Genomic DNA, 13,278 nt, shown 5'->3' on the forward strand with positions numbered 1-13,278 from the left:
CTAAACGGGCATATTGGACTCCAAATGTTTACAGAGCACGTATGTTAAATTCATCAAAGCCGTTGACGTGTCTTGATGTTTTTTGCCAGCTTTTCAGTTCATTGTGTCTCTGAATGTTTTGACCTTCCCATGTGACCGTCTCAGCTGCAATCGTTTCCTCGCCAACCCACAAACACTTACAATCGTGTGTACGTGTATGTGTGTGCGTTTCCGCCACTTTCCCATTAAGTGTCTTTTTATTGATGAATCTGCAGTCATGCGGAACTCTGTTTACCCACGATGCCATTAGCTCCGGGGGTGGCGCCATGGCAACAGTGTAAGTAGGATAAATGACATCACGGCGGGGGCAGCTGGAGGCGGGGGGGCTCGCATCCTGGCGAGAGGAAGACGGATAGCGGGGTGCTCGCAGAACGATGGCGGGGGAAGAGAAAGAGGAGTGTCATGAAGATGTCGAGAATGGGCGGACGGATGTGCGGCGAGCCGCGGCGGCGTAATGACTTCTCGGGGGAAATTAAAAGTTATTGTATAATTATTTCTATGTGACATCGGTGGCCTGACGTCTCCCTTTCCGCCTGCAATTAAAGCGACGCCTGTTGTCCTCACACGCGTCCGCAGTCGGCTTATTTGCGCTGACAGATGACGTCCTGCCTCGACGTCTCGCATTAGTCCACAAACCCGGCGCGACTCCCATCAAGTACGGTGTCATGTTTTACAATTAGCCTCATTTCACACACGGTCTGGCACCGGACGACTCCTTCGAAGCAGATTTGACTGGCCCAAACACCAAAACATGCGTTTTACTGTAGATGCAGCGCAACTTTCAAACACGTCGTACGATTGGAAAAACTTCGATTAAGTAAGTCGTGCTACCACGGTACATGTAGCGTCATGGTAGAAATATATGCTATACTTTTGCCCTTAAAGTTGGTTGCCCACTGTTGTGTCTTTAGAAGGAGTCTTGAGGCCGAGGCAACTCCATTACCCATCAGTCCTTTCTGCTCCCGCGAGGTTATTACATGTCAGCGCAAAGGCTGCCATCACCTTGGCGGTCCGCTGCTCACACACACACACACACACACACACGCACACCCATGTACCGACAAACTCAATGTTGCAGCAAGGCCAGAAAAAAGAAAAGAACGACACACACACGCAGAGTGAGTTGAAGGCTCCGAAGGCGATTAGACAGCCGTGATCGAGAGGAAAATGTGCGGAGATGCGGCGTGCCGGCAAGTAGGAGCCGCGCCATTCGTCAAACTCTTGGCGGTGGTCTATGTGACTTGTCGAGTGGGAGGAGGGGGGGGAGAGTGGGGCAGGTGTCCGCTCTCAAACTTGATGTTGCGCCGGCCGCAGGTGAACAACAAAGTAGATCGAGCGCCATCAATCGAGTAAAGTGGAAATATTTTCCCATGGCAAATAATGAGATAACTTCCTGGGGGAAAAAAACATTTGAAGTACAAATTGTAATGGCACTATAATCAACATTATGAAGTGAAGTGCAGTGGGATGGACGTTTAGGTGGGGAAAAATGAGGTTTGCTGAAGTGGAGCTCACATTTAAATAATAGCCTTTAAATAATATGACCTGTCGTGCAAGTGAAAACATTTGAAGTCGATTGCTAAAATGACTTCTTTTTTTTTTAATCCAAATGTGATTCATCAAAGTAAATAAAAAGATCTGTTTGTGTTGTTTGCACTCGTCTAATGCGATAAAAGCACACTTGTGCCAGTGTTGTTGTTTCCGCGGACGTGTCGCCGCTAATTGCTTGCGTTTGGCTCCTTTCGTGTGACTGTGGATTGTTGGAATGAGGAGCGAAAGCCTCCTGCCTGGTTGACAGCGAACGATTGTTTACATGCGTTTGTTTGATCACCGCACGCACACACGACTGACAGACACACAAACACGTACGCACGCCGATACAAACACACGCACATACCCACTGCACTATCTCTGAGCAAACACCTGAACATGTAAAAGGATTTTGAAGTATCAGTTTGTGGTCCTTTCCATTGTCTTGCTGTGACATCACACACACACATCGACACAAACACACACACATGCTATCGCTATGCCAACACCTGAACATCTAAATCATTTTGAAGCATCAGTTTGTGGTCCTTTTGATCGTTCCGCTTTTTGACATCGCACACACAGAGGCACACATGACATCAATGTCCCAGCAGGTCATGAATCGCTAAAACTATTAGCCGCCGGTGCTAGCCATGCTTGTAAATGGGCCCCGAGTGGCGGCATGCTAGCTTGATTAGCGACGCGGCGGCACCCCGCCGAGCACGTTAACGGCATCCGCAGCAGGGCGTTAGCATGCTAACGAGCGTGTCGGTAATAGAAATGGACAGAGCGCGCAGTGGCGGGCCCTGTTTTGTGACTGTGTATTATATGAGTCAATCCAAAATTACATGTCAGTCAATAGAGCCAAATGGTACAATTTAATGTACAGTATTTATAAAGTCTCACATGTGAAGATGGAAATAACAAAATCAAACAAAAGTCGACACCCTTGGCAAGTTTTGTTACATTTGCATTCTTGTGGTCATGTCAATATAGAAAAACATCGTTCTGATGAGCTGCTGTTATGTTGTGTTTTTTTTTTTTTTTTTATGGTATTGATGGTTTCTATAATTGTGACGTTATAGCGCGGCATTAAGAGTCGGGTAAATCCCCACTGAAGGTACCAAATGCATGATGGATGTAAGATTGAACCCGCGGTATTCGTGCTGCAAAAGATGAAAATCCGCACGTAGTTGATCACCCCCAACTAAAAAAAGGTTTTGAATTGCATATAGACAGATACACATGCAATAAGATGGCAGAAAAGCACAGACAAAGCTATTGCCTGAAAAAAAAAAAAAGAAGCTCAAGCTCACCCATCCACTTCAACATAGTTCCTTGGCATCAAGATGACGCCAACGCAATGTTTTTAGATTAGACTTTGGCCTGAGCACAAAAAACAGTGAATAGTGAGTTTTTTCAGTAAATCACGTTGGATAGTTTCCATACATGAACCGCAAATATGCGTGGTTCACTGTGCCGCCAGCCTCGTAGCATCATAGCCCAAATCAATTTTAACGTACTGTCACAATAGCACAGTGCGCTTGCTACAGTGTGTTTCCTTCTTTACGCTTCTGTGGATTCTCAGTCAAAGGTTGAATGAAGCCAACGGGACTCTTCTTGTTTGATGAATTTGTTGTTGTTTTTATTGAAAACACTCAAAAATGACTGAAAATGATGCTCTTAGGCGAACCATATAAGGAGAGAAAGTCTGTCTTTGCGGCTGTATCAGACCACCTGAGACAGGCCTCAGCTGCAATGCGCCTCGTCACAAAGGCGCGGCGCGGCGTGACGAGGCGGTGCCAGGTCGCCGGGCGAGATGCGACCTTTTACAGCCGTGAAGCCGTCCCGCCGAGAAGCCTCCAGGTACAAGAACTTGAACTTCTCTGAGGGGGCCGAAGAGCACCGAGTCGTGCCAGGGCAGAGTTGCCAACAAACACGGACGCCTCCCACACAGTTGGCCGTTTGCCTGTCAGCTTCTTCTTTTGTTTTGGAATTCTTGAAGAGTTTTCACAGCTTGTTGTGATTACAAGCCTCGCTTTCGCTTCAATGTTTTGAAAGGAATCGAATTGGGCTATATGCGGCTGCTTTAGTGTTTGCCACGGTTTCAGATCAGGTCGGCGGTAGTCAATCACTTTCTGCCACCCGGCTGTATCCTGGTGCCCGTTGTTTACGAATATTATGAAATGGTCGATGAATCGTTTCGCCCGGCTAACCTTTCCTCCTCCAGCTGTCGACGCAGTGTCACTTTGTTTGCCGACTTTGAGCCTTTCGTCTGTCAGTCAGCGTCTGAGACGTAAATAAACTCCAGAAGGAAAAGAAGACAGTCGGATGGCGGATGACTTGTTTGTAGCACGAGTTAAATCGTGTTCAACTCATGAAAACATGCAAATTTATTAAATTACACTTTGTAAAGTCTTCCATAACGCCTGTTCTCACTCTCACGCTGTCAGGAAATGGGAGATTATCGTGTAACATCACTGTGAGAAAAAAATAAAGAGGACTCTTGCTGACACATTCTGCAAATAAGACGCAAAGTGTGCTTGCTTCAAGCTGTTCGTCACTCTCAGTTCAACTTTCAAATGTGTATATCAGTGAACTGACCAATTAAACAAAAGTTCATTCAGAATTGTATATTTAAACACCAAAACCTTCAACTAAACCATCTAATTTTGACAAACAAAGTCTGCAAGCTTAATGCTGCCTTAGAATGGGAAACGGCATAGTCGGGCTAGTGGCAATTAGCATCGACATTACAGTCATTATAAACCTTCACCCCACGTGGAACAGCAACACATACAACAAAACTCAAGGCATAAATTCTGTTCTGTGGGAAGAACCAAATGATGCTAGATGCAAGATGCTAACGACAAAGTTTGCTGACTCTACGTGATGAAGAGTACAGAAACAAAATAAAAGCAAACACCTTGAGAGAAGAAGCGATAAATTGCCAGTAGGTTCCCGGTATAGCTACGACGAAACACTAACTTACGTTGATATGATACGTCAATATTTTTTTTCCATAGTCCATTATTTACGCCATCTTTAGTGATTCTCACTGTTGGTGACTTTCCAATGAGGCCCAACAACTATTATTGGAGCTTTTAGTGGCTACGTAGCAAAGGTGTAAAAACCTGTATTTTAAAAAAAAAAAAAAAAAAAAAAAGCTAAACATCTGCGATATTACTGGGGAACGCCGTCAATTAGATTGACTGAAGACTAAATCGTCCTGACAATTTGGCATCTTCAGACAAGCGAACGCAAAGAGAAAATGTCGGTCCAACCTCCACCGAGCCGAAGCCGCCTTCGTGCTTGGACGCCTCTGGCTCTGATTCGCCCCGTTAGCGGATCTCGCGCTCGAAGCTCAAAGACGCGGCAGGTTGGCGGTCGTCCAGCACCTCCGCTCTTTGATTTGCTAAGGCCGAGCGTTCAAACTCCACGCGATCCTCTTTAACGAGCTGTTTGCACATCGTATCGTCTTGCCCCAGCAGCTACGTGTGAACGAGTGCATGATTGCAGCTCTGCTTGATGAACTTTGGAAGGAATTGCTGAACACCTCACACAAGACTTCGAGTTATTCTTCATCCGTTGTGCAGGCACGAAGTCCACACCCCGCATTCGTCAGGATTCTTATCGTCTGCTTCTGAGAACCTTCCCCCCGCCAGTTTGATGACAACCGTGTGTCACCTTTCACTGGGAATCAATCAAAGCAGGAGTTAGAAAAACATAGATAGAATTGTTTTCAGCGCTGTATAAAAGTGTGTCATCCACAAAAGTCGGCAGTAAAAAAAAAAAAGTTATTTTTCTATCCTGGTTCGCCAGCTGCCAAAAAAAACAACAACTATGTAACAGCGAGCACCGGTGCCATTATGTGCGGATCGCTACAGATGTGTTTTGCAGATCCGTGTTGGCTATAACAAGTTCTGCTCTGACCAACCAATCAGACGACAGAAAAATGCTGATTGACATAGCAACCCACAGATGCTGAAACATGATCGGACAAAAAAAAAACATTTTTAAATCCAGTACCCTCATACAAGTACTGGAAGCAGATTAGCCAAGAGAAACATGTTACAATTTAGGTTGTGATAGTGTTGAGGCCAGCAGAGAAGGTCCTGCGTGCAAAAACTTCCTCCCACCGCTGGTCGCTTCTTTGTGATGCCGCCATCTTCTTTTGCATTTGCACACAAGGGCAAAAGTGTCACGAGTAGGACGCGTTTGTTCCCGGCGCGGCGTCCACACGAGTGTACGCCGCGCACTGTGCATTCTAATGGCCGCCGGCCCGCCAATGAGCAGATTCATAATTGACATCCTGCACGAGGAATGGCTAATGAGCTCGGCTGGCCCCGGAGGAAAATAAACAAGCTATTTATTAAATGAAACGGGACGCGATGAAGGTTGTTATGCTGCACCACGCGTCCGCAACGGGCTTCCTGTTTTGAATGTTGAAGCGCGTCTGGCGTGGGTCCGATGAGACGGATGGATGCGTGATGAACAAAATACCGATTGCTTGCGTTTATCGATCGCCATCGTCACTTGCGCTGATCTCTGATCACTGTAACATTATGCACTGCGCTTAAATATAGGAATAAAAAAAAAAGAAAAAATGCACTCAAATAATGATTCACTTGGAATGTATTGCATCAACGTTGAAAACTGTACCCAGCAGTTCTTCAAGAGTAAATGCAAATTTAGCTCAGTAACTGTAACTGAACTGCGTTTAGGTAATGATTCTTTTGCGTACCACTAGAGGGAGCTGGCATGCCACTCTTTGAGAATCCCTTCGCTACAGCCTTATTCCAAAACAACTGACCGTAATCCGCCACATGTTCACCGTTAACTATCTACAAATTCAACTAAATGTGTTTTTTTTTCCCCCCCTGTGGAATTTATACCCAGATTTTCACACACACAAAAAAAACAAACAAACAAACAAAAACACTGATTAACTGAAATGCCCGAAGACGTCACAAGATGCCGCCAAAGCCTTGTGTAAATAGGAATCGGTGTCAAGGAAGTATGTTGAAGTAATGAGGTCGACTGAGAGGCGTGCTTTGTAGAAGGAGCTAAGTTTAGCATGGGTTGTTAGAGAGAGTCTTCCTACTTTATATGCATTTTGTCTTCATTCTGCAAGCTAATTATTAAGTAGCTAGTAAGCCAATTCAGCGTGCTGAAGAGCAACTTGTGTGCACTAGTGTAACCAGTATGTATTGGAATGACCGTTTCTCACTAGTAATGTTTTTTGCACTACTAGTGCCTCTGGAAAGCCGTTTGATCATTTTTTTCAAATCCCTTGATATTCAACTCAAGGTCGATGTACTAGTATGCTCTTTTTCCTCATGAGTATGACCATTCAGCTCACTAGTAGAATGACCGTTTCTTACTGTTAAAAGCATTTTCCACTGCTAGTTCCTCTGGAAAGCCGTTTGAGCATTTACTCGATATTGCTGATATCCAGTGAAGTTCCTTGTACTAGTATGCTCTTTGTCCTCAGTCCTTTAACATTTCCACCGTCACTTCAAAAGCCAAAGCCGTGTCCAATATAAAAATATTAATTTGGCACCCCCTGGTGGTATCTTAGTGCCAGGCAACTATGGAAGTCTCGCGTGATTTCACGGACGCTGACATTTTTTTGCAATTACAATTAGAGCGCCACCTCCAGAGCATTAAACACAAACGCCCGCACGCACGCACACACACACACACAGTATCAAAAAAGGAGCTAATTTTCTTTCTGACCTTCATTTCCGCAAATCTTAATCTGTGTTAAGTGCGACATCCATATGTTGATTTTCTATGTATAAATATTGCAGAGGTGCAATTTCAATAAATAAACTGCCCTAGAACGTGTCGGTTCTGTCCCTGGCCCTTCTTGGTTTCATCAAATTCAATTGACTTGTCAGTGAAATGGAAAAAAAAAAAATAAATAGTAATTTGTTTTAGAATTAATTAACTGCACAGCCTGTTATTTATTCCATCACGGGGCAGCGGGTCTTCCCCGAGTTTTAAATATGACAGCCAAAACTTGGATTTTAATTCAACATTCAGGTCACGCAGACGAGTTTGGTTCTGACTTTGATTTCCCTTTTTTTTATTTTTTTTTTTCATATTTTCAAAATCAATTTCACAGGCGGTCCGTATGCCGGCTGTGTGTGTGTGTGTGTGTGTGTGGAGGGGGGAGGGGGGGGGGAGAAAGAAAGAAAAACACTCCTTCCTTGGCTTGTTTACACCAGCGGCGTTATTCAATTAGCGGCGAAGCACCTTGATGACGTGACGTGGGCACCAGCAGGGAGCTTTATTTTGTTGTTGTTCTGTTTTTTTTTGTTTTTTTTTTTAAATCTTTTAAGAGATGTGAAAATGTGCAAACAACACGATGGATTCCGGAAAACAAACGAGCCACTACAAAGGAGCACATTTCGCAGACTAAATGAGTTGATTGAACAGCTGAAGCACAAACGTTTTTCTGTCTTTTGAGCGGGGGGAAAGACAAGAAAGAACAAAAAACAATAAGAAAATACGACAATTTCAGTAACGCCTCCTCGCACTCTGTGTAAAGTATTTAAAGCTTACGCATAATACCAATACAAAATATGCATGTGAGATGCAGGTCGCCAGCCTCACGTTGTGCAATGTAGTATCTGCGACTTTGAATGTGTGTGGCTTTAAAAGGCGGGGCCTGCGCGTGAGTGACGAATGAAAGACGAATGACGTGGCTGGCTGTTAACCGGCTAACCCGTTAGCCGTGGTCATGCAGCTCGAGCGGGAATGTGCGTGCTGCGTATTTATTTTGTCACCGTTTGCTCAATAAAGCAATTCGATCCGTTCTAACTAACGGCGGTGGGCTACTTTTTTCCTCTTTTACGCACTCTTCCCTCCTGCCTCGCACTTATTGCTTCGCGAGTCTGCAAAAACTTTAGTCCATGTGGAAAAATGCTCGTAAACTCTTAAGATAGAAAGTTAGATTAGGTACGATTGAGAAATCTACGATAGAGTGAGATCGAGAAGAAGAAGAAAAAGGGAGATCTCCAAGAAAGTCCATAATTTCCACATAACTATTCAATTACACTTTAATGGTAAGTATGAGGTTTTGTGAATACAAACACAACAGGTGATTGTCCTTGAACTGAAATCTCTTGAATGTACCCTTAAGGCCAAATATTAACTAGCCTGATCTCGCTGCTGAGTTACCTGACAACATCTCTCTTACTTTCGTGCAATGAACCAAAAGTTGAACGTTGTCATATGTGACGCTCACTTTTAAGCGCAATCAAAGATAGCTATATTAGCAGCGTATTAACAGGAATCGCAGCGGCAATAAAACCTTCATTTTGTCTGCTTGTCCATTTTTTTTTGTTCATGTGTGCAATTGCCGGCTTTTGCGTTTGAATGCTTCAATTGTAAAAAAAAATAATAATAATAATAATAATGGGGGAAAAAATACAACAAAAAGCTACTGAGTTTGAAGCAGGTGAAAGCACAGAAAAGTGCTCCAAGGGATTTTTGATGCCTCTGAAGTTCAAAGTGTCATAAAGTGTGCGCGTGTGTGTGTGTGTGATGCTTGTGTGCGTGCGTGCGCCCGCTGATAAGCATCACTCATTACGTGCTGAGTTAGTGCTGCGCGACGCCTCGTCACGACCCCGCGGCCACATCACAGCACGCCGCTCATCTGTATTCATACGCACACGCGCACACGCATCCGCACATGGTTGGATTCACAGATAAGGCGAAGCATCTCCCCGGATTCCCTCCACTTTACATCAATGTGAGCTTTAATGATGTTTCATTGAGTGTATTTGTACAATGTCAACCTGACACACACACACACGCGCACACACACCGGCAAAAAGTCGTAGTGACGCCGGCTGCCTCTGCCCCTGGAGGCCCTTTCATCGTTATTGTCCTAAAATGACGCCCTATTAATTATTGATGTGTGTGTGTGTGTGTGTGTGTGTGTGTCCCCGACAATGGTGTTATTAATATGATTGTATTAAAAAGACATCACTGCTGCAATAATGCGCCTGAGAGGCTCGCCGAGGTCACAAATGCGGGGTCGTGAACCAAACGTTAGGATAACGTTCGCCTCTAATTAGGACAAAACTGGTCAGCCGATGCAATTTTAAAGCGTGGATTATAATGTCAATGATGTCAAAGATCAAATTTGGGGATGACCAATACAAAATCATTTTTAAGGTTTACCGTATTTTACTGAACATATGGTTCATTTTCATGCACACATCCTATTCTAACCAAATATCCTCATACTAGTTGGCAATATGAAATTATGAACTACAGATAATTTTTCCAAATGTATTAACAGACAATAAATGGATGATTCATTACACTGGATAACTAAATTTGTGTTCAAAATGTTCTTTCAACTAATTTAGGACAATTTTGCATTGCTGAATGCAAAAATGTGTTCAACTTGTTCAGGTCAAGTTTTTATGCCAAGTAGTTCACAGTTTATTAATCAAATAGTGCAAACTTTTTATTAATCAAGTATTACAAACTGCTTACTGTAAATTGTTTAGTACATATTGATAAAAATATGTACCTGTAAATTAAAATTCAGGGCATGAACGTCTGTTTTTTTTTAACCATTAATGCGAAAATACCTGTACATGTAAACAACAACGTAAAAGAAACATGACAATCGTTGATAAATAGACCCGATTAAGCAAAACCAATGTGATAGTTGTCAAAATTGTCCAAAATTTGACTGTTTGGAGGTTTCCCCCCTGAAATTTCAAAGAGCAACTGTTTCCGTTTCTGCAGGAACCCGAGCAAATGTGGTGGGAACACACACAGTTCTCGGGAGTCTTTCAAACTCCCCGCTGTACGGAGGTGGGAGCTGAAAGGTGGTTTTCTTCTTCTCAGAAGGTCAGTCAAAAGTCACTCATAAGTTCTCATGCGCTTTATTTCTGCAGGCAAATTGAACACAATGAACCTTTTGTGGTTTCTTCGGACATTAATCAATACTTGTTGGTTGTGTAGAAAACACGTCTGATGTATTTTTTTTTTCCCACCCAAAGAAAAAAGCAGTATAATTTTTTTTTTTGGGGGGGGGAGGAAACACATTTTCTTTTCAAGATAAAAAGGCTTACTCTTGCAAGAAAAGAGTTGAATTTTTTGAGAAAATTAGTCATTTTCTCAAGTTTGTTGGTTCTAATTAAATGCAAATAGACTTAAGTGTGAAGGTTTCTCCATTACAGCCAAAACTAACTTGATGTTTTTTTTTTTCTAATATGCAAATGAAGAGACATTTTCCTCCGTGTGTTCCCCCGTGGGGCTGCTGTGATGTGCCGGTTGGTCACGCCGGCTAACGCGGCTCGACAAGAAGCCGTCCGCTGGACGCGTTCCGTACAGCACGCCCAATTCACAGCGCTGCCGGTGAGATTAACAAACACGCACACACATTTTCAGTATCATATTTTGTATTGAAAACAACCACATAATTTTGTCTCAAAGTCCGCTAGCTTAATGCTAACAAAAAGTGCAAAACGAATGGCGTCCATGTGCCGGTGTTATAACGATTTTTAAACAATTTTTGAACACAAACGGTGGCGCAATACATGTAGGCAGGCAATACAACAGTACTCACAGGAAAATATTCTTCATGCTCTGCGAAAGACAACCAATATAGCTGCAGTTTACTGAGTCAAACTTGTCTTCGCTTGTGTCTTCATGACTGTATTATACTCCTTCAAGTTGTACACACCAGCAGGAGCCACAAAGCGTTTAATTCTGTATATTCTATTTAGTTATTACATTTTTTAAATCAAATACAATACTGTATAGTGCTATTTAATTCAACACGCATTCCAAAAATGTTTGCTGGGTTTCTTTGGGGAAAACGAGAACAGATTGTCCTTTCCATTCAGTTCAGTAGGGAAGGATGGCTTGAGATGTTTTTCGTTACAAACGCGGTCACCGAACGAATTAAATTCATATCTCAAGGCACAACTGTAGCAATTTTCCAAAAAAAGAAGTCTCAAATTTTTTTCCACAGATCCTCCAATTCAGTGTCACGCGTGACAAACACATACGCACACACGCAGATTTCCATACAAATTAAGAGGCAATGTAAGGTTTTGGCAGAGGAAATGAAAGGGGGAAAAGGAGGATGAAAAGGGAGGAATAGACAAGGGGGGGAAGGAAAAGAAAGGGATGAAACAAGTTGGATGGCAAAAGCGGAGTCAAACACGCGACTTCTCCAGAGCGCGCCGCTCACGTTTGCTTCCTGCCGCATCCCAGCGTGACCAACGCGCTTTGGCTTCAGTCCATCCCGAGGGGGGGGGGAAAAAAAAAAAAAAACTAATCCAAGCAGCTCAGCTTGTGTGTATGTGTGTGCGTGTGTGTGTGTGTGTGTGTGTTAGTCCCCACAAGATGATAACACCTAGACAAATGTAAAAAAAAAATATTTTAAAAACAATAATAATGAATTAACACTAAGAGAAATAAAAGTTATTCTTTGGTGAGAAAATAAATACTGTAGTAGTAATCTTAGGATAATAAAGTAATATTTTATTGAGGAAATTTTGTTTTATTTAGAGAGAAAAAAGTATTTTTAATACAATACAAAATATTATAATCATTTCATAAGTTTTTTTTTTCCTGATTTTTTTTTTATCAAATCAAATGCATAAAGCGAAAAAAGATGAATATTATAAGAATAGTTATATTTTTCATTAAAAAGTCATTGAAAATACATAAAATTGACTAAAAAAGTCATAATATTGCAAAAATAAGGTCATTCTATTTTGGTTTAAAAAGTGTTTTAATGGGAGAATATGGTGGTAAATCACAATTACATTTGGACTTCCTATAATATGCTGACTTTTTTTCCACACAAGAAAACACATTTATTCTCATCATATGACAGCTTTTTTTGGATAAAAAGACTCCTCGCATCATCGGTAGCATAGATATGAAGACAAGATACACCAGCGCGCTGAAGCAGCCCAGCGAACCAGAGTTTCTACAAGGCGGCCATGATGGGAGGGGCAACACGTGGACGTTGAAATAAAGTCGGAATTTACTAATTTCTAGTAAACTAAGGTTTACATTGTTTTTATTAATACAGAACATTTTAAAAACGGGCACCAAAAATTATATAGCCAGAGGGTCGCTGGTTCGTATCCCTGCCCGAGCGCATGTCCTTGTTGTGCCCCTGGGCAAGACTCATAAGCCACGTTGCCTACGATTGAATGTGATTGGATGCTTGGTGGTGGTCAGAGGGTCCGTAGGTGCAGAATGGCCGCCACGCTTCCATCAGACTGCCCCGGGTCAGCTGTGGCTACACGAGCGAAGTGTGTGACGGTGGAGTGAATGAATAATGTGTGCAATTGTAAAGTGTCTTTGAGTGCCTTGAAAAGCGTTATTTAAGGGGTATGCATCATTATTATTTTTGAAAGATTTTTTCCAGTTCCTGTGTTGTGATTGTACTGCATTGTGCGCAACCGTTTGCAGCACAATTTGCCGGCATCCTTTCGGTTTTCTTACCGTCCACACACATGCAATGTGCTGATGACGTTGCCCCTCCTAGCTTAGCATCAGCGTAGGCATGCAGCTCGAAAGGGGGGTGTCGTATCTACCTATTCAAATCTGTGATTGGTAGTGTAATTATTGCTGTAGCCTGAGCTGTGAGTGATGCTGATTGGATGTTTGATGTCAGCTGACGGCGACACAACATCAAAGGACTGTCGCACA

General features: G+C 42.8%; 1 protein-coding gene across 1 annotated transcript in view; it reads left to right on the plus strand.

Annotated features, from left to right (window-relative positions):
* Positions 1-13,278, plus strand: part of mcm8 (minichromosome maintenance 8 homologous recombination repair factor) — a 198,038-nt gene that overhangs the window by 111,683 nt on the left and 73,077 nt on the right. Inside the window, exons 4-5 of the mRNA XM_061790255.1 lie at positions 10,345-10,449; positions 10,827-10,959. The gene's annotated coding sequence lies outside the window, so the exon portion shown is untranslated. The remainder of the gene's footprint in view (positions 1-10,344; positions 10,450-10,826; positions 10,960-13,278) is intronic.

Source organism: Phyllopteryx taeniolatus, chromosome 11, assembly GCF_024500385.1.
Source record: "Phyllopteryx taeniolatus isolate TA_2022b chromosome 11, UOR_Ptae_1.2, whole genome shotgun sequence".
NCBI classification, from domain to species: domain Eukaryota; kingdom Metazoa; phylum Chordata; class Actinopteri; order Syngnathiformes; family Syngnathidae; genus Phyllopteryx; species Phyllopteryx taeniolatus.